Source organism: Strigops habroptila, chromosome 3, assembly GCF_004027225.2.
Source record: "Strigops habroptila isolate Jane chromosome 3, bStrHab1.2.pri, whole genome shotgun sequence".
Taxonomy (NCBI): Eukaryota; Metazoa; Chordata; class Aves; order Psittaciformes; family Psittacidae; genus Strigops; species Strigops habroptila.
Genome location: NC_044279.2, coordinates 86,234,997 through 86,255,857, shown reverse-complemented (window position 1 = coordinate 86,255,857; position 20,861 = coordinate 86,234,997). Strand labels below are relative to the sequence as shown.

Sequence of the window (20,861 nt, the reverse complement as noted above, 5' to 3'; positions counted from 1 at the left end):
TCACAGATCTATTCCAGGTGACTCTAGCCTGCAGTAGCTTTTGAGAGAGGCAGGTTTGACTGAACTGTTTGAAAAGAAAGCCTTTAAATGTTTTGCTGAGATCCACCATCAGTCACATGTGCAGTTTCTCTGCCAAGAGCAGCACACGTGTAGGAGAACAGAGCTCAGCCATGAAGTGTTCTCATGAAGGAATGTTGCAAAATGCTTGTTTTTATCTTCCTTAAACTGAGGGAAAAGCTTGTACTGATTTAAGTCTGAGCTCTACATCAGTTGGTAAGATGTGGTGGGCCATGAAATGGTAATGGAAATACTCATCTGACTTCAATGTTGTAGGCTGTTACTATGGCTCACCTGCTCATACAACTTCAGTTTAAAGTTTGGGTCCTGTTTCTTCCTCCGTGATAGCTAAATTGTGACAATGGCTGACACTATCTGTTTTCCTGCTTCTGCTGGTCGCAATTAATGCAGTTGGAAGGCAGTTGTGTTGATCAGATGATGTACTTTAGACATAATCAAGGATTCCCCCCTCGTTGAAGATGGTGTGGTTGGTCCATCTGAGACTAATCATTGTGTAGTTTAATGCATTTGCTTGTATATTTAGATTTCCCTTCCCCCCTTTTAATATTATTCTTTAATCCTAAATTAATCGTTACAAGCCAACACATTGCATAGTGAACGTTGAGGGTTTTGACACTATGGGCGAGGAATGAAAGAGCAGCTCCGTTCTCCTTCAGTGCTCTGCCGTTTTTTCAACATCTCTCAGCTTCTCAAATCCCTGTTTGTACTTTGCGTTCACATATTCTTGGAACTTAAAAGGGTTTGAGAAGAAATAGAGCAACCACATACAACACACAGAACTAGAATTAGATAGGAGTATTAAGCAGAGAGAAGTTAAGCAGCCCCTCATTGCCAGTCCCCATGGATTTTAATTATTTGGTGGGGTTTTGGCATTTTGTCTCTGAAAAAGCAGGTGGGAATTGAGAGCCATTTTGAATACAGTTCTGCCAGGCTTTTGTTAGTCTTTCAGAAGGTAAGTCCATGTTGTTAACAGCAGTATGGCACAGCAGTGTCACAGCAGGCTCGGGGTCTAGCAGCAGCCTGAACCATGCAGGCTCATCGACCTGCTGGTCTCTGAGACCTGTGCTGCTCAAATCTAGCTCATGCATCTCTGTGGTGCGAGCAACTGAATGGTGCTAAATAAGCCTTCGTGGTAGTGGCATTGGGTTCAGTGCTGTGTTTCTGCGTTGAAAACACATTGTTAGCTGGGCTGTCGGGCTCAGACTGTGGCTAGACACCATGAGTAGCTGACAGTGGACCTTCTGGGTCTGCTTCAGCGAGTTCGGCATCTCTTGCCTCTGTCATAGAGTCATAGAATCACAGAGTGGTTTGGGTTGGAAGGGACCTTAAAGCTCATCCAGTTCCAAGCCCCTGCCACAGGCAGGGATACCTTCCACTAGACAAGGTTGCTTAAAGCCCCGACACGTTCACAGGAGATCTCTTCTTACCTACTTCTGACAGCTTAAAACTTTTACGTACTTGAGTTTGGGAAATAGTCCTGGCTATTATGCCACTGTGACGCAGTTTGCAGTGGTAAGTAGTGTGCTATGTAGATGCATGAGCATCTTTCTTGATCTTCACTGCCTCTGCTTCCCAACACACAATCCCAGTGCCCCAGCCAGAGGCAGAAATGCCAGCTACAGGCTGCTGGCAGATTACGAGTTCAGCCACATATTTAGGTTTCACTGATAGATGACAGATGACTCAATTAACTAGACATTAAGATAAAAAAGTACTTAAAATTCCTGTTGTCAGCAAAGTTGTTATAAAAACTGGGAAACGTGGTGTAGGAGCCTTCCTCCACAGTGACATAGGACATACTGCCTTGTGCTCTCTCAAGAAGTCACTTTTGTAAGATACTATTTTCATGAAGCTTCCAACTCCAGCTCTACAAAAAAAGCTTTTGGTCTGACAGGACATCTGGTATTCCTGCTGGATTTTATAATACTTGGGAATTTGTTGGACATGTTTCAAATAAGTGGACAGAGTGAGCATAGGAGTTCTGAGTTTTAGTAACAATTGCAGTGCAGTGAAGCATTTATTGGTTCATGTACTGTGTTCTCATGGAAATAAGGACACATAAATACTCTTATCTACTTCTCTTTCCCGTTTATTGGAGTTATCTGTGATGAAGTTTCAGTGAGCTTTCTTAGGTGGGAACCAGAAATCTGGGTTTCTGGAGAAGATATTAGGATGCCTCAAGCTACTGGGTACCGTGGATTTAGCCTTTCCCCTTTTGCAGCAAAATAACCCTGCCCCTGAAACAGCACCCCACACCGATTCCTATTTCTGGTATCCATGGCTGGCTGTAGCCTCCTTAAGGAACAACGGTTGTTGTCGTCATTGTTTGCTTTGTGCGGAGGTTGGTTTCCTAGAATGCATTACGTGAAACACTTGAGAAACCAGATGGGAAATCCGGCCTCATTCATTTGAGGAATGCTGTAGGATGGCAAACCTGTTAATGTTTATGGATAAGCACTGGGTTTCCTTCCCTCTGTGTATCTGTGCTAGGAGGGAGCTGCTGCGTCTTCACACACTGAAATCCTTACACAGTCTTCGTAGTCTGTTTTTAAATCTTTTGAGGATTTATCTTCCCATTAAGCATATGGAAGAGCCCCTCAAAGCACTTAGCAGAAGAGGGGAAGAAATGTGAATATTCTGCTAGTTCGGAGGATCTTGTTTTACTTTATTTTTTTGAACCTGATTTTTCTTATGCTAATGTGAGGCCATGCAGGGACCTGCAAGAAGCAGTAGCTCTTGACCAGTTAATGTTAAAATAATTTTAAAACCAACCACTTACTTGGTACCCGCAGTCTCCATTGCGCTGGGTGAGCCTGTTTGCTGATGTAAGTGCTGTTCATCCTTCTGGACAGAGGAAGCTCTTCCTCTCCTATAGGATGGTGGCCAAGGCCTCCCCAGGAAGTCCCAGCTACTGAAAACCACATAAACACAGTAGGATGTGACACAGCATCAACAAACATCAGACCAATTTCTCCTTTGGGAACAGAAGAAACTCTTAACTATTCTTCCTTGTGAAAAACTGGTCAGACAGGAGTCACACAGAAAACTATATGAGAACTGCTCAGCTCATGTTTAATGTAATCGTGAGCTGGAATAGGAATGCTCATCCCACATCTCTGGAATACATGTACTGTCCTAATTGTTGTCTGAATTTGGGAATATGATTGAAACTTTATATCGTGCTCTGAAGTGAGGTGGAATCAACCGTCATGAACCTGGTAGGAGAGTATGAATGAGCAGGTATGTGCTTATAGCAAGTGGCAGTGGGCGGAAACGGGCTGGTCAGACTGCAGAGGACCTTGTTACTAGATTTGGTAGGAATATAGATAAATAGGTGGCTCTCAGAATTTCATATTCCCAGGTAATGCAGCATGCTCTCATGTGACTTGTGCTGGAGGAGAAACACAACTTCAATACATTTATTGATGGTAGCAGCCCAGCAATCCTAATGAACATTTTCAGCTTTACCGAAGGTGATAAATGCACAGGGGGAGGAGGAGGTATTATTTCCAATGCCAATAGCCTCTGACCTTAATCCAGCAGAATGAAAAGGGGAGAACTTCTAGGTTGAGCTGCAATGGATCGCCACATGTAACCTACCAAATGGTTAATGTTAGACTGAAATGAGTGAGCTGCTTAAAGAATAACCATGTTCTGGAGCATTGCTACTTTAGCATCATCCGTGTTTGGCACTGTGTTGTGAAGGCAATTTATGCAAGACTCTACATTCTTACTGAAGATATCTTAAGGAGCTGCTGTACTGCAGAAGCCGTATGGGAAGCCCTTTGACTTGGCATCCCTGCTAATGGGGACATACCTTGTGGGACAGCAGTCTGCAGGGTGCCACCAAGCCCATACCGTGCTCTTTAAGGTCAGCATGGGGAGTGGGAAGTGCTGTGCTTGCAGTGTGAGTGTTGATGCTCAGAAGGTGGCTGTGCCAGGCCAGGAGGAGGGAACAGTGAGGTTGGTTGGTTTTTTATAAAGACACTGGACATTTTTTTTTTAAACATCTGGGATGAGCATCTGGTTAGGTACAGTCTGGGAATCCTATCATAGAGCAGGACATACAGAGTTCTTCATGGGAGTAAATATGCACGCTCATCTCCTAACAGCTTTTCCACATCAGATTGTCCTGGGATGACGTTCTGTAAGCTTGACTTCCCCAGTAATTGAAGTCTTGATCCTAAAGACACCAAACATCTGTGCTTCTCATTCAAGTTGTGTGCTACAGATACTCAATGATCAGTGTTCACATCATGAGTGTTATTTCCAAATAATGTCTGTTAAAGGAAAAATACTTATTACTAAGGGCTAAAAGAAAGAAAGGTCAAATACCCCATGTTGAGGTCTGGGGGTCAGAGAGGAAATGAGCTATGAGAATACTAGAGGAATGTATGAGGCTGTCATGTTAAAACATCATTTAAATAAATCTTTAAGATTTTGTGACTAAAATAGCTTTTCACTTAGGAATGGAAAGAAATTCTCTCTGGACAAGGCTAAGCTGGAAGGTTTTGCAAGTGTAATGATGATATCATTCTGTCTGGACAGGATGAAAAGAATCTGTTCTCCTTTGTTAATAAGCTGACAAACATCACCAAGATGTGAGATCATTAACTTTATTCCTTGAAAGCATGCAAGAAACAATAGAAACAGGCAAAGAACTGTCAAGTTCAGCATCAAATTTGCACCCAGGAGGCCTTCTATGCAAGTTCTACCCAATTGGGCTCAGGAGGATGGTAAAATAAAATCCAAATTGTACTCTCAGAAACATAAAAGTCTGATCCAAGTCCACTGGAGTCGGTGAGAAGACTTAGATTTCCGTCAGTGGGGGATGAGGCAGGTTTTGGATCATATTCTGCTTGAGCTGATCACAAAGAGTTTGATTTATCTTTCCTCCTCTTTGATCACTCGTTATTTCTTTCCATGCACTTTTTTGTTATGTAACATAATGGTGACAACTAACCTTCAGCTCAGGGGTTACACAGCATGGAAATGTACTCCACATTTTCCTATTTTATCTTGGTCTTCACATCATAGTATTTTTTTTAAATGACAACCTATTCACCCCAAGAGCAGTCGAGATTAAAGTATTTTTGTAATTACTTCCTACCAGTGGGAAACAAGGAATAGGAGCCTTTATCTCCCAGCTTCCTTTCAGAATTTCCATTTTCCCTAAAGACCCAAAGTGCTTGTGTGGCTGATGGGGTTGCCATGGCACTGGGTTCAAGTGTCTTTGTCCCAGGTGGGAAACATGTAGGAGGAAGAAATGATTTGGGAATTGCTCCTGGTTGCCTGGGAATGAAACCCTGGAATAGTAGGTAGATGAATAGGAAGACTATTGCCTGCTTTGGAGACCTCCCTCAGCACTTCCCAGGGCACGTTAGTGTTTCTTAGAGACATCGTCATGCCAGAAGGTGTCTGAATTCTTTCTCAGCAGTTTCTCATGACCTGTGTTGTGGTGGAGGGAATTTATGTACTGCACGGTAGAGCACCCAAGTTTGTGCATCAGTAGTAATGGGGATTGTTTTCTTTGGAGACTTAGGGCACCACATCTTGTAGCATGCTCTGTTACAATATAGGTGTTCTTGTGTAAGTTGTATTGGTGGTGATAACCTGTGTGTGTGCTCAGCTAAACACATCCTGCCTCTTTATCCAGAACTGCTACAGCTTTGGCTTTTAAATCAGCCTTCCTCTATAAAATTGAAACTTAATAGGATTCATTTAAGTCCTTTTGGACCAGATGATCCTTGAGGTCCCTTCAAGCCTAGTATTCTATGATTCTTGATTGACTGTTGGTTTGTGGGGTTATTTTTTTTCCTTTTTTTTCCAGGTAGACGTTTACTTAATCAAAGGGCAGGTAGTCAGCAAAGTACTTTCCAATCAGGAACAGCACAGCAGGGTACAGAGGAAAAATGAGTGTTGGTGATGGATGGGGAAAAAAGAGATGGGATCTAAGGAGGAGGAGGAGAAGTGGGAGGAAAAATAATGAGAAAACCATCAAGCCCTTACAGAAATGGAAGTAAATGAGTAATATCTTTGAGTGTAGTGGAATTGGAGCCCTCTCCAAGGGCTTGAGTGTGTGTTCACAGTGCCGATGAAAGTGTGCTCTCAGCCTGGTTAGGCATAACCTGAACTAGATTTAACCTCCCTTGCTTGAGTATCAGTATCAACCAGTACAACTGTGGAATCAACTGATGACCACAAAACACAACCCAGAAGCTACGTATATTATACGTGGGGTGGTGCAGTTCAGCAATGAGTTGCCAGAGCTCAGTGATGAACACTAGTATCTTCCTGTGTGCAGTATTTACATCCAGATTCAAGATGTAAAACCAATCCAGTTCTTCCCTTAGGTGAGCATCCAAAATTTGTGACATGAATGGAATAAAATTAAGATGCTTGTCTGTAGACTTGAATAGATACTTTCTTCTAGGACATCTCTCAGTTCTCTTTGTGCACCTATCTGCTTGGCCCCTGTGGCTCAACATTTCATGGAATCAAAGCACAGTAACTCAGCAGTTGTGTTCTCAGTATTTCCAAGGATGGAGATCCCACAGCCTTTCTGCAGCCGTGTTCCAGCACTTGATTTTCCTCATTATATTTTTTCCCCTCCTATCTAATAGGAATTTCCCTTGTTCCAACTAATGTCCAATACCTCTCATTTAGTAAAACCTTTCTGAACCATAATGATCGCTTGTGATCAGAAATTCAGTAGGCAATGAGGCAGCTGGGTGTTTCCTGGCAGAGTCACCATCCAGCCTTGACTTTTCACACTTGGTTTAATAATTGCTGTACATGAAAGGTTGAGTTAATACACAAAAAGCATTTCCATGACATGTCAGACAACAGGGCTCAGTGTGTAGTGAACAAGCAGAGACTGTAGTCTGCTGCAGTCAAACAGGTCTGTGGCAAAGCTAGGAATAGAAACTAAGAGTTAGTAAGATGTAACTAACTAAATTCAAGGTACAGCCAAGAAATTATATTCACAAAGTGCACCTCTTCAGACGCACTGCACTGTGATGAAGAAAGTAAGGTTCAGAGTGATGCAGTGCTTGGGCAAAGAGTCCCTTCATGGTAGCCAGAAAATTATAATTTATAAAATTAAATATTAATATAAGATCCACAGTCTCTGCTGTACAGTCTGTATCCTGTTTGCTCTGTGTATGAGTAAAGAAAACCCAGACTTCATAGCTGAGGAAAAGCTTGTTAATTCTGTTTAAGAAAGAAAGAAACTTGAGCAGGAATGGATCAAAAAGCAGTAGAAGGTGACTTATGTGCTCTGTCTGTGTCAGGGAGGTTGTGCTCACCTGCTGATGCTGAGAGGAGGGACATCCATCTGCTTAAGTCGTCTTCAATTCTTGGCAATAACAAAGGAAAATTGTTCTTAAATAAAACCAAGGGTAAAGGCTCGATTCCAGCCGCAGGCATCCAAGCCAGAGTAGTAAAACACACAGAAATCTGTATGAAGGGAAAATTAAAAAAATAGAGAAAAAGATCAGTACATGCAACTTGTAGCCATTCCAAGGCTTATACAGTGTCCCAAGAAAAACTCCTTATGCCCCCAAATTGCATAGGAAGAGGAAAACTTTCAACAAACAGTGGTGGTAACAGACAGCAGAGCTTTTTAAATACTGTGTAAGCAGCTGAAGGGACCCTGTTTCATTTTACAGATGATATTCATAAAGCCCCTTAGAGATGAAGACATGCCAAAGTAAGGACACCCCTTGTGCCCTTCTGGCATGTCTTCAGCATAATGGACATTCCCAGTGTCATGTCAGAGAGGAGCATCACCATTGCCTCCAATGATGAGATGTTAAACCCTGCACATGGTACATTGTAATGGTAAATACTAGGAGCACTCAGTGTCTTCTCCCCAGCACAGCAGTTGCCAGAGCTGGTGTTGTGCTGTATGGCAGCTCTGAGTAACTAACTGGAGATGATCCTTTTTAGAACTGCCTGATTCCCAAAATGAGATTAGTAGTGTCAGCTAAACATAAAATGAAAGAACAAGCAGCTCTTGGCAATATTTCATAGAATCACAGCGTGGTTTGGGTTGGAAGGGACCTTAAAGCTCATCCAGTTCCAAGCCCCTGCCATGGGCAGGGACACCTTCCACTAGACCAGGTTGCTTGAAGCCCCATCCAACCTGGCCTTGAACACTGCCAGGGATGGGGCAGCCACAGTTTCTCTGGGCAATTTCTCTGTGCCAGGGCCTCACCACCCTCACAGGGAAGAACTTCTTCCTAAGGTCTCATCTCAGTCTCCCCTCTGTCAGGTTAAAGCTATTCCCCTTTGTCCTGTCCTTAAAGGCCCTTGTCCAAAGCCCCTCTCCAGGTTTCTTGTAGCCTCTGTAGGCACTGGAGCTGCTCTAAGGTCTCCCTGGAGCCTTCTCTTCTCCAGGCTGAAGAAGCCCAGCTCTCTCAGCCTGTCTCCAGAGCAGAGGTGCTCCAGCCCCCAGAGCATCTTCATTCCCATTTGCCAGTTCCATTTCCATTGTTTGAGGTGAGAGGTGATGAAAAGCTTCAAAGGGAAAGATAATGTTCATACAGGCAAACAGAAGTGCATGCGAGGTGGTTAAAAAGGCTTTGCAGTGGGCTTCGTAAAGAAGGGATGGGAGCAGAGGTACCAGGGCCGTGGTACCTAGTGTGCAGGAGGGATTCCTTCCATGAGCTCCATCTAGCATCTGCCTCCCCATCCTCACTTGCCATGTGCCATAAAACATAGTATGCACCTGGATGGGCTCTGTCTGAGAACACACTCTAATTGGAAGCAGAAGAGCTCCCTTATCATGACGAATTTATGTGAATGAGAGGTCAGGAACATGAGGAAATGAATCCTCCCACAGCTTGTGGGGGCTGGCGCTTGTGAATGTGTTTTACATGTGTATCATAGAAAATCAGTGCTGAAATGTGATACTACAAAAGCACCAAAAGACTCTCTGTCACTGAAAGAAAAGACCTTTTCGTTTGACAGTTGACTTTCATAACCTCTGTCTTTGATGGGAAAATGAATTAAAGTGCAGCAGTTTGAGCCATCATATCAAATGGTAGTTTTCATACCATAGGCCTGTTGCTGGGTTTTCTTCTCCTGAATTTTATGTGGGTTTGGCCTTATTCCCCATTATGAAACCAGGTTTTAACAGGTTTGTTGCTCAGTGTATTTTGAGAAAGCTTTTAGAAATGTAGAAATAGGTAAAAAAAATCCAAACCAAGGGGGAACTAGGCAACTTAATTCTGTTTATACCTTTGAAAATGTCTGGATATGACATAGTCATCCCTGGTTTGTGATAGAGAAAAAGGAAAATTGATTCCATGTCCTGCCATACCGCATGTATTGCCCTGTGATGTCCCCTAGAGCTCCATTTGTCTGCCTGCTTCCATTTGTCCCACTAAACCACTGAGTAGATGATAAGAATAAACTTATCTTGCTTGTCTTACGTGATATGACACAGTGTTGGGCAACTGGTGGGAATGCGTAAGGAAATGACTAACGTGAGAACATCGTCCTTGCCGTTAACTTTGCTCCCAGTGGACCGAGTTTCTTCAAATCCTTTTCTGGGTTACAGAAGCACACAAATCCTTCCAAAATGCAATAGTAAAACACCACAGAGTAACAGCATGACCCAGCTGTTGTTTGCTCTGAAAACAGTGGGGTTTTTTTGCCAGAACGCCTTGCCTAATAATTCTTCTGCGTGTTCTAACAATGTGGGATAAGATCGTCAAGCTAGTTGGGATTCTGGAGGTTATTAAAAGATACACAGGTCTGAGTCTGCAGTTTGAGTTGGAAAAGAATGAGTTGCTGTCTGCGGGAAGCTGGCCTCTCCTGCAGGGACGGGGAGAGCCTGACCAGTGGGAAACCTGGATCAAGCTCTGTCAAACACTGCATGGTTTGGGAAGAAAACCCAGCAGGTGATGAAGAGCTTTGCTGGCTCCTACCTTCAGGGGTAGCCAAGGAAAGCTTGTTGTTTGTGCATCTCCCTTTGCCTTACAACTGGCAGAAACTTTTGTTAAGCATTCCCTGGAATACAAGCAAAGGGTTGGGTGCCTCCCTGGTATGTCCTCCCAAGTATCAACATTCCACCCAGATAACAAGCACGCTGCTGCACTGGAAAAGTTAGTGACATGCATGTGAGAGAGCAGGTTTATCCCAGACCAGGATGGAGTACCTAAATGACTCAGTAGACTAATGAAGGTAGAATTGGCACACAGTTTTCTGTCCATCCATTTCTTCTTTGCCTTTCTGTATGTCAGGGAAAAATGACTGTGTGGGATTCAGCAGGAGTTGAGGTTCACAACTCACACGTGTAGGTAAAAGCTCTCCTTGCTTTTGTTAATGTAAGGGGCTCTGTCCATCAGGTGGTAGAAAACCATAGGATTTTCCTCCTCCTCCCATATTTCTGCATGGGCTACCTAACTGTGGACCTACATATCCTATCCTAGGCACCTGGATCAAGTTGGATTCATGTGCTCGTGCCTTTGTGGGGGACAGGGAGTGATGGGGGACAGGGAGTGTTGGGAGCGTGAGTATGGAATGGATTCGAGAGCTCTGGTGGCGTTGTTTCTATTTGGGAACCAGTCAGCTATAGCTAAGCACGGATGGGTTCTGGCATTTTAAGTAACTTTCTATTTGCTGCAGGAACAGAACGGAATTGGAGATTTTTCCTGCATAAAGCTTTGGGGTGTTTGCTGCTCTTGTCCTAGCAGGCAGCAGAAGATGCTCTTCCTGTGTCTTTGTGACGGCTGCGGGTAGGCTGAAAATCACTGCGTGGTGAAGCTGAGAAGGGTTACAACTGGGTACAGCCCTGTGTTAAGAACATTGCCTTAGAGAATTAAATGCAGTGGTCCAAATTAGCGTCAGCCATGACAGGTTAAAAAGCCTGTTGGAGACACCAGTACAGTTTGATTGCTAGTGGCCTGGATGGCAGGAGAAAACATTAGGAAGCACTCGTGTTCCAGGAGGAATTATAGTTGTGCTTCTCTCTGCTCAACAGTAAATCTGTTAGTGATGTTAAGGTAACAGGTAGTAGTAGCTCCATTAGTGATTTACAGAGATTGAAGAGCGGTGTGACGGTCAATGGCAGGTTTGTGGCTGTTTCCTGCCCTGGAGCATCTCATTAATCCTCTGGGCCTGAAGTTTTTGGGTTTTTCCTCTCCCTTTCATGTGAAGGTTAATGTTGTAATCGTTTACCAGTTGAGTACATACTCTATTCCCTTAGGCTCAGTCTCTTCTTGAGCATAGTTCTAACACGCTGTGGAGTGGTGTGCCCATGCCTAAGAAGATCCATGCAAGGCAGATACTGAAAGCCTGTGATTTTTAGGATGCAGATTCCTGCAGTCCAGCATTCCTGTTTGCCACCATGGACCAAGCAGGAATGAGCTTAATGAGTCGAGAGAAGCCTCCAGAGCTCAGCTTGGGCCCTGGAGCTCTCCCAGCAGCTTGGCCAGGGTAGGAAGGATGTTCTGAGACGATTAGATGAGAGAGGACACCAAGGAAGAGGAGAAGATGCTGAGGATGCTCTGAAAGCAGCTTGAACAGAACCAAAACCCAACCAACAAACCTTTCCAGCAGCAGGAAAGCCTGCCTTTATCTCTAGTATTCCTTTAGAGTCATTAAAGCATCATAGAATGGTTTGGGTTGCAAGGGACCTTAAAGCTCATCTAGTTCCAACTAGATAGCTGAATAGTTTCTGATCCTTCACTATTTTCCATAACACTAACAGGTAATCAGGCTTCCAGGCTCCTTCATTCAGGAATGGATCTAATATTTGCCCTGCTGCCTAGAGTTTCCAGCTACTGGATTCAGCTCAGTGACAGGGTGCCTATGACATCTACTGCAGTGCTTGAATACGAAGGGAACTATCCTGGAAAGCCGGGCAGGAGTAAGGCAAGAAGCAGTTCCAGAGAAGCCAGTTGACACAAGAAGCTTGAATAAACAACATAGTCACAACTTTATTAAAGTGGTTTTGAAATTTAAGTTGTTAAGAAATTATTTTGTCCAATAAGGAAAGATTTTTGGATTATTGAAAAAAGATTGTGAAGGTGACAATTTCATTGTATGGAGAACATGAGTAACTGATTTTCACAACCGGAAGTTGTTGGAAACCCAAGGTGAATACCTCTCTCACATCGCGTCTGCGTTACCTTTCTTCTAATATAGAATGTGTCTACAACTTGATGCTTTTGTCCTCATTGATTTGTTTTTCACTTAGGTCTTGGACTTCCTGAGTCCATCTAGAAATCAGTGTCTTTTGCTTCTTGCATTTTTGGCTGTAGAGCCCTTCCACATGGGAGCAGTGCTGCTCCAAATTCCAAGTGTCAGATAAGAGTTTGCTTGTTAATTTTTCTAATGCTATTTCATTCTCATGTGTTGTTTTCTCTTGATAGGTTACCTGGTTTAGGCGTCTTTTACTGTTACCAAAGCTCAGTTTGCCATATTTCTGGAAGATTCAGCTGATTCTTCTAGACTGAGGGTAATTCCATGTATATCTGTTGCTGTAATATGATCTGTGATAAAAGCTGTTTTGAAAATCCCTGAAAAATATCCTACAATGAAAGGGTAACTCATTATGCTCTGTGGCTTATGAAGAAAACATAATTAATATCATCACAGATTCTGTGAATAATATCGTGTTTTGTTGATTTTCAGTGAAAGCCCTGGATTTCTTTTATAGATCTGCAATAGCAACAGAAATACAGTTCACAAAATAATCTATTACATCATTTATTCTTTAACCAACACTCAGTGAGGAACTATATCATTAATTTTGATAACTCTTGTAAATAGTCTGTCCCTAGCAGCCCTTGAAACTGCACTACCACGTTACTGAGTTCTACCCACGTTCTTCTGCAGCCAACTAGATGCGGTTTTTAATCACAAATCACAAGTGAATTTGCAAACAGATACATTTGAGTTTGTGTTTTGGCATTTTCGTGGTATTTCTCAATTTGCTTTCACAAGGTCGATGCTTGATTTATTTCAAGTCCTTTTTCTTAATCAGTTTGCAGAATTTTCCCTGCCAAGAATAAGTAACAATGTATTTTCATTACTTCCAGCTCTTCAAAAGCTTCCAAGTTGCTGATGCCCAGAAAAAAGAAATCTTCCTTTAGTTACTGGTTGCTCTTTGATAGGGAACACAAGGTGGGATAAATCAATTAAAAGAGCCTGGTATTCAAGTGACCAGCAGTTCAGGTCACGTCATGCCACCCCTGTTTTGGTGGCTGATCATTCATTAAGTTAATTGGCCAGAGGCCGCCAAAGCTCTGACCTCGCAGATCTGCTTCGTTTGCTCTTTTGTCTAACGGGCTTTTTATTTCTGCTGGCAAGACGTATTCATCATTCATATTTATTTTTTTACATCTGAAGCTTGTGAGGCTGCTTGGAAAAATAGGACAATGAAAGACATCTGGGCATCCCATCCACTTTCTATTTGGAAACATCTGCATCGTTCCCAGGAACTTCTTAGCAGCACTGCAGTGAGCAGATGCGTTACCTTTCCATCTCCAGGCTGATTTACCATTGCTGATAGTGACAGAAATTCAGTAGGCACTAAAACCAAGTACCTGTTTCTTGACCAGGCTTTTTAATACCATGTATTTAGGATGCCTTAATGTTTGTTCCTGTGTAAAGAATAAACCTGTGGCATTTGCAGGGGCAAGTGATGGAGAAAAGCCTCAGGGTCTCCTTCAGGTTATTTGTCGTCTGTATCTATAGGATTTAGAACACTGCCAGTCTCTCCTAGTAACTCAGTATTTTGTAATCCAAGTCCTTCATTTACCTTTAGGTGTTACTTCTTTAATAATCAGAAACTTTAGTACCTTTGTGGCATTACCTTTTGCAGATAACTGAGGAATATATTGACTAGCACAACTTCCAGCATAGATTTGTATGATTCTTCAAGAAGAGTGGCTGTTACACAGAGGGAGATTGCATTACTCACATTTTTATGTTGTACCATGAGAAAAAAAAACATAATACTTCTTAGGGGGAAGGATGAGCAAAGCTGAGTTCAGAGAACATATTCCTTTCCGATACATGCTGATGAAAGGCAGACCTCAAACGGGAATGGAAACCCACATCTTGCTATGGGTCTGCCCATGGAAACTAATGAGGTAAGTATTTTAGGTTAAATATTTGAAGATACTTCAATTATGGTAAAATCTTCCTTTGAATTGTTATGGCTGATCTCAAATTCAGAAGAGAGTCACTTGGTTTATCTGTGAGCACTTAGTACTGTACTTGTTTTCATTCATTATCTCCAGACATCTCATGCATTATTTAGTTTATCTTAAAATAGACTCATTCTTCTCAACGAGGAGCAGGATCCACACTGGATATGTGTGTCTCCTGCGCAGACAGGCTGAGAGCTGGGCTTGTTCAGGCTGGAGAAGAGAAGGCTCCAGGGAGACCTTAGAGCAGCTTCCAGTGCCTGAAGAGGCTACAAGAAACCTGGAGAGGGGCTTTTGAGACGGGCCTGTAGGGACAGGACAAGGGGGAATGGCTTTAACCTGACAGAGGGCAGATTGAGATGAGCCCTTAGGCAGAAGTTCTTCCCTGTGAGGGTGCTGAGGCCCTGGCACAGGTTGCCCAGAGAAGCTGTGGCTGCCCCATCCCTGGCAGTGTTCAAGGCCAGGCTGGACACAGGGGCTTGGAGCAACCTGCTCTAGTGGAAGGTGTCCCTGCCCATAGCAGGGGCTTGGAACTGGGTAAGCTTTAAGGTCCCTTCCAACCCAAAACACTCTGTGATTCTATGACTTTATGAATTTTACCTTACGGTCATGGAGAAGTCCAAGTGTGGCTCACACAGACTGTTGGAAGATGCGTTCAAACCTCTGATGCGTGATGTTAGCTTTTGCTTCATTCCGCTGTTACTTCCTTTCTTTATTAACCATGCTAAGAGAGATAACCTATTGATTTGTACAGATATTTCATTGCTTGAAGGTTATTCCTGAATTTGTTGGATGCACTAACAATGTTTTGGTTGGGATTTTCCCTGAAGAGGGAAGATCAATAAGCAATTACATTGAAAATTTTGTTCTGAAGGCTCATAGAGGAGAATTTCGAAATGGAAATCCATTTCCATTTGAACACAGTGCTTCTATTTAACTCTGTGTTTCTTGTGGTGTCATACACCACCTCGAATGACAGTAGTGCTGTCAGCAAATCTTCCTTTATCCAGAGCCTGCCTCATGGTCCAGGCTTTGTCTCAAAAACACTTAACTGGGTCTGCCTTGAACTTAAAACCAGTAACATTCAATAGGAAGCAAAGCCAAGATGTTTACATCATGTTTACAGACCCATGATGTTTAAATCCTCATGTGTTTTCTTGTTTCTTCTTGTCCTGGGTTCAGCTGTAACAATTATTTTTCTCCTTCTTAGTAGCAGGTGCAGTGCTGTGGTTTTGACTTTAGTCTGAGAACAATTCTGATAACATACTGATGTTTTTAGTTGTTGCTAAGTAATGCGTACTTGAGTCAAGGACTTTTTCAGTCTCATGCTCTGCCAGGGAGGAGGGGCGCAAGAAGCCGGGAGGAAGCATAGACAGGACACCTGACCCAAACTAGCTAAAGGGCTATTCCATACCACAGCACGTCATGCCCAGTATATAAACTGGGGGGAGTTACCCAGAAGGCCCAAATCGCTGCTCAGGTCAGGCTGGGTGTCAGTCGGCCGGTGGTGAGCAATTGTATTGTGCATCACTTGTGTTTATGGTTTTTTTTCCCTTTCCCCTTTTAGCTTTATATTCTCTCCCCTTGTTATTTCCATTATTATGATTAGTGGTAGTAGTAGTAATTTCGTATTATACCTTAGTTATTGGACTGTGCTTATCTCAACCCATGGGGTTTACATTCTTTTGATTCTCCACCCCATCCCTCCGGGTGTAGGGCGAAGAAGGGAAGGAATGAGCGAGCGGCTGCATGGTTCTGAGTTACCAGCTGGGCTTAAACCGTGACACTTATTCAAATGCTCTGTCAGGTACCATGCCATTATATTTTTCCCATTTTTGTCCACATTAAACCATTTCCTCCATATCACAGTCTGAGCAGGCTGTGTTCTGACTGTAGAAACAGTGTGGAATGACTTTAAAAGCACATTTATTGTGGCACTGAAATAAAATTTTTCTAGCTACTTAAACACAAGCATTTCAAATTAGTTGATAAAAACATATCTCCGCACCAGTAGATACGTAAAGTAAATGAACAGATAGGAAAGATGGGATTCTGGCTCCAGCTTGAAGGAAACTGAGGCAGCAGCTGGTTTCCACAGCAGGGAAAGCCAGGTTCCAGGAAGGAGAGACAGCTCTTTTGCTGGGCAGGGAGTTCCCCTGGGTGCTTTTCCTTGGAAGAGTAGAGTTGGACAACAGGAGCCTCTGTGACAACTTTTAGTTACCTGAGACATCATAAGCTGGACTCAGCACCTTCTATGAAGGTTTATTTGAGATGATTATCAATATTTACAGCTGGAGTGGGGTTTTCCAAGACATTGCAAATCATTACCCCACCTAGAAGTAAGCTGATACCCAGGGTTTGGAAGAGATTGCTCCACGGCCAGCAGCACAGCTTAAAACCTAATCTGTACTTCCCAAGTCCCAAGCAGATGCTTTGTCTCACCAGTCGCAACACTGAATTTCAACTGCCATAACCAGGAGCTGACTCATTTTTTCAGTTGAGAAATATATTTTTTGATAATAAATGATCTTTTTGCTCTAGTTGTTGTCTGCCTTGTTTAAACCCAGGAGGTTGTTTGTGCGGATCAGTGTGCTTTGTCAGTGCTCCCCTTCCCCTTTCTGTGTGGTGTTCAAGGAGAATGGCTTTGTACACATTTTTGCCATTATCTTGGAGCATATCGTGGTACATGTACTGTTTGGAAATAGCTCCGGTTTGGAGACGTTTGTTGGTCTTGGAATCCTGACTTACAGGGCATTCATGGAAAAAAGCAGGAGCCTGAGTTCAACAGTGTTCAGTGATAGTTTAGAGTTGGAGCTTTTCCTTTGTATTTCTGCCAGTGGAATTTTTAAAAATGGCTAAATTTCCATGTGGCAAGAAGGAGAGGCTCGTTATCTGTGACTAACACTTGGATAAATTTTTAAAAATTGGTATTATTTGCTGTCCTGCCACTTCTGTTCTTCTGGTTGCTCATAATTTTAAATAGCTTTTCTCCTAGCTTTGGTTGTTACTCTGACGATACTCACAGTCCCATCCTCCTTTGAGGATGTGGCCAGTGCAACCACAGAATCAAATCTGAAACGAGAGTGGCGATAAGCTTGCCTATATGTTAGTTAGTAACTGAATCCAAGCTGGAGTTTGTATTTTTGATGACAGTACTGAAATTATATTAAGTCTTTCGAAAACAAACAGCAGAAATACTATATGGACCTGTTCAGTTCATTCTCTGCCTTACTCATTCAAGATAGGTATTTTTTAAGATCAAGTGCTCACACTTTTTTAAGTGACTTTTAAGTCAGAAATGAAAAATAGGTCAGAATCTCAGTTCACTTTGAGCTCTAGCAGTACTTCTCTTCCCAAATATCAGCCACCTTTAGTGTATATGGTTTAAGAGTCCTTTGCTTGTATCTATGTTGATGTGCAGCAGTCTGGGAATACAGGAGTTTTGCCATTCATCAGTATTATTTAGAATTTACTTGAGGATAAAAACGGGTTTAACCTTCCCAGGAAAATTCCCAAAAGAGAATATACCTGGGCTCAAATTTAAAAGCCTTTGTTCTCCTTCTGTGTCTCTCAGCAGTGTTATATGTGCCAGGAGAGACCCTACTGCTGTTTTCCCTCTAGCATTTAAATCTGCCTTTTGAGGAGGACTGTCTCTTTTATAGTCAGACCCATTATGATGATGATGATGATGTTTGCTGTCTCTGTTAGCTTTCCACCAGACTTTTTAATGAACCAGGAGGAGGAGGGTTTAGTAAAGCCCATCGTACAGGAAATGCAGGGAGGTGCAAGAATGGGACCCTGCTTGCCAGATAAAGTTGCCAACACTCCTCCAACAGGCAAATTCTTGGCTTCACAGAGCAGCTTCATAGAGAGAGACACAAATAAATGGCATGTGGGGTATTCATACATTACGGTGAGGTTCTATCAATAACATTGAAATGTTGTATTCAAATTACTGCTTTTTCAAGCACACATCAACGGCACCATCCTTCAGGGCATAAAGACATGGAGGTCAGAATGGGAGAATTTATGACTATGCTATTTTGGACAGGATTGGAATGGGGAGAAGGAGAGGGGAATGATGAAAATATCCTGTGTGGAAACACTGTGAATTATATTCATAACACATCTGTGCGAGGTACAGTTGAGGTTGGCTCACTAGTAGGAATTTGGTGAGATGGAAAAAAAAGTGCTGCTTTGTATAAGAGTCTATATAAAAAAAGAAAGTATCAAAGGGTAATGAATCCAGCATGAAATAGCTTCCATGGCCATTAGTGAGGGTGCAATGTTTGGGGTCTTGTAGAAGACTTTTTTCCCCTCCCTAAAGGGAAACAGGAAAGCTAATGTGGGATTCACTCCTCTTTGCAAACCAGCTTTGTGGTGTGACAGGCAAAATTAAAACTCAAGAGCTGCTTATTTGCTTGTTTTTTCACTGAAAATACTGTGACATCAGTATATAGGTCATGTCAAACTGTTTGGGTTTTGTATGTCACGTGGGTCATATTCTATATTATTATAGCCAGAACTGTGGGTGGGAGAGGTTCTGCTCCATAAGGAATGTGAGATTTGAGAACTAGCTTTCCATTCAGGACTGCTCCTTTCCCATTTCAGAGTTCTCTCACACAGAAAATGAACAACTGGGGCACAGGAGAGGCTTTAGCTGACTTGATATGATTTCACAAAAAATCTGTGGTGGGACATGGAGTAGTATTTTGTAACAAAGAATCAGAATTATCAACGTGGAAGGGCTATCTGGAATATATTTATAATCTTGAAGTTTGCGAGGGGTTTGTTGGTTGGTTGGTTTTCCAAAAAGAATTATTCCATCTTCATTATTCCAGCAGTTTCTTGTGCACAAGTTCAAAAATGAGGCATTTCAGCTTGAGATAGGGTTGGCAGCCAAATGAAACAATCTTCAAAACTTCAGCTTTATACACTTTAATACCTAAACATAATCTAAAGTAGCTATCTAAACATGGTGTGTGTGCAGTACATACAATGGTGCTCTTGAAGAGAGACAGCTTTGGTTACGATGTGCAGTGTTTCCTGGAGGACGAGATGTTGATGGTTTGGATGTTGGAATGCATCACTCAATATCTTAGATAATCCATGTGCATTGCTTTGACCCAATCCCACCAAGAGTCTTTGTAGGGAAGCCACTGGGCTCTAGATGAGCTCCACAGTCTTACAGATTTGCCCAAATCAATGTTAGCTGAAGACATTGAGGTAGGAATTGCCACATTCCAGGCTAAATATATTTTTCCACTGCCAGAAGAACTTTGCCAGGGTTGTCCTCAGTTGCCATCCGTTGGGGTACATGCAGAGAGCTCACAGCCCTATGTCCTTCAGCAGCATGAGGTTGTTATCGGTGGAGGAGCCCTGCCTCAGACTCGGGTTGGAATCGCTGCGGGTGCATGGGCTCCTCCAAAGGCCAGTCTCCAGAAAGCAGCTGTGGGACTTTGTCATGTCAGATGGTTGGAATCCACTTAGTGACAAGTTAACAATGAAGGACAACTATGCCTTCAGCTACTTTAATGAGCAACTGGTGGTAAGACAGTGGAAGGAAGTGACCCATTGTCCAACAACCGCTGATTTGTGACTCATGGCATTACTGGAAGGGTGTTTAAAGTTCTTTCTTTTGTATAAATATCTTCCTACATTTTTTTCCGGCTTTACACATTCAGTTATTCCTTTTATGTGACTGAACACTGCGAATTCCATTCTTCTCTCTCCTTTAAATGTTTATCTCTTCATAAGCCATCCAACAGCTGAGTCTGCCCATTCTGTTCGCGGCCTCAGCTTTAGTCTGTGCTGGTGGCCATGTGAAGGAAGCACACATGGAGTCACAGAGTGCTGCTCTGTGAAACCTCCCCTAGAAAAATGCTCTCTGGGGTGGGGTTGGTAAAGCAATGGCACATCAAGCTTCGGGAGATTAAAATCACTGTGCACCAAGTGGTGTGTCTCAAAATCATTCATAGAATTAATTGCAGAGCACAGAAGAAGCAACACAGATTGGACAACACAGATATTTAATGAAACCCTTTAATGCCCTTTCCGTTTTGTAGCTTCTACCAAGTGGATGTTAAGTCTTTCTCTTGTCTTCTAATGAACTAATGACTTAGCGTAACTAGCAGGTTTTATCTATAGCAGTAATGCTCCAATGTTTTAATTTTGTCAGAGTGCTCAGTCAAGCACTTCTCTGTATATTGCTCTTCAAAGGACTGTTTCTCATCCATGATGTCTTGAGTGAAGCACCATCTTTACCTGTGAACACTAAGGTAATGCTGAGCAGTGGTCAAGTTCTGTTTTAACATGAGCCAAGCCATGGTGCTTGCTTAATCCTCTTCTTGTCCATATAAACATACTCTGTGAGAACATCTTTCTCAGTGTTCAGGTTAACTATTTTATCCTTTCGGCTCTACCAGGTCAGCTTGGATGATTTTCTTATTTTCCCTTAGATGTGAAACTGGATTCGTTTCATTAATTTTACTAAAGTAAAAAGTAAGTCTAAACCTCAAGTGTGATGAAAGGGAAAAAAAACTGGTCCATCAGAGTACTTTTTCCTGATCTAACCTGGGATGTGATTGCTCCTGCAGCTGCTGGGTACCTATTGTAGGC

At 42.6% G+C, this 20,861-nt stretch overlaps 1 protein-coding gene across 1 annotated transcript in view; it reads left to right on the top strand.

The window, feature by feature from the left end:
- Positions 1-20,861, top strand: part of ADAMTS3 (ADAM metallopeptidase with thrombospondin type 1 motif 3) — a 95,404-nt gene that overhangs the window by 34,438 nt on the left and 40,105 nt on the right. The window lies entirely within an intron of this gene.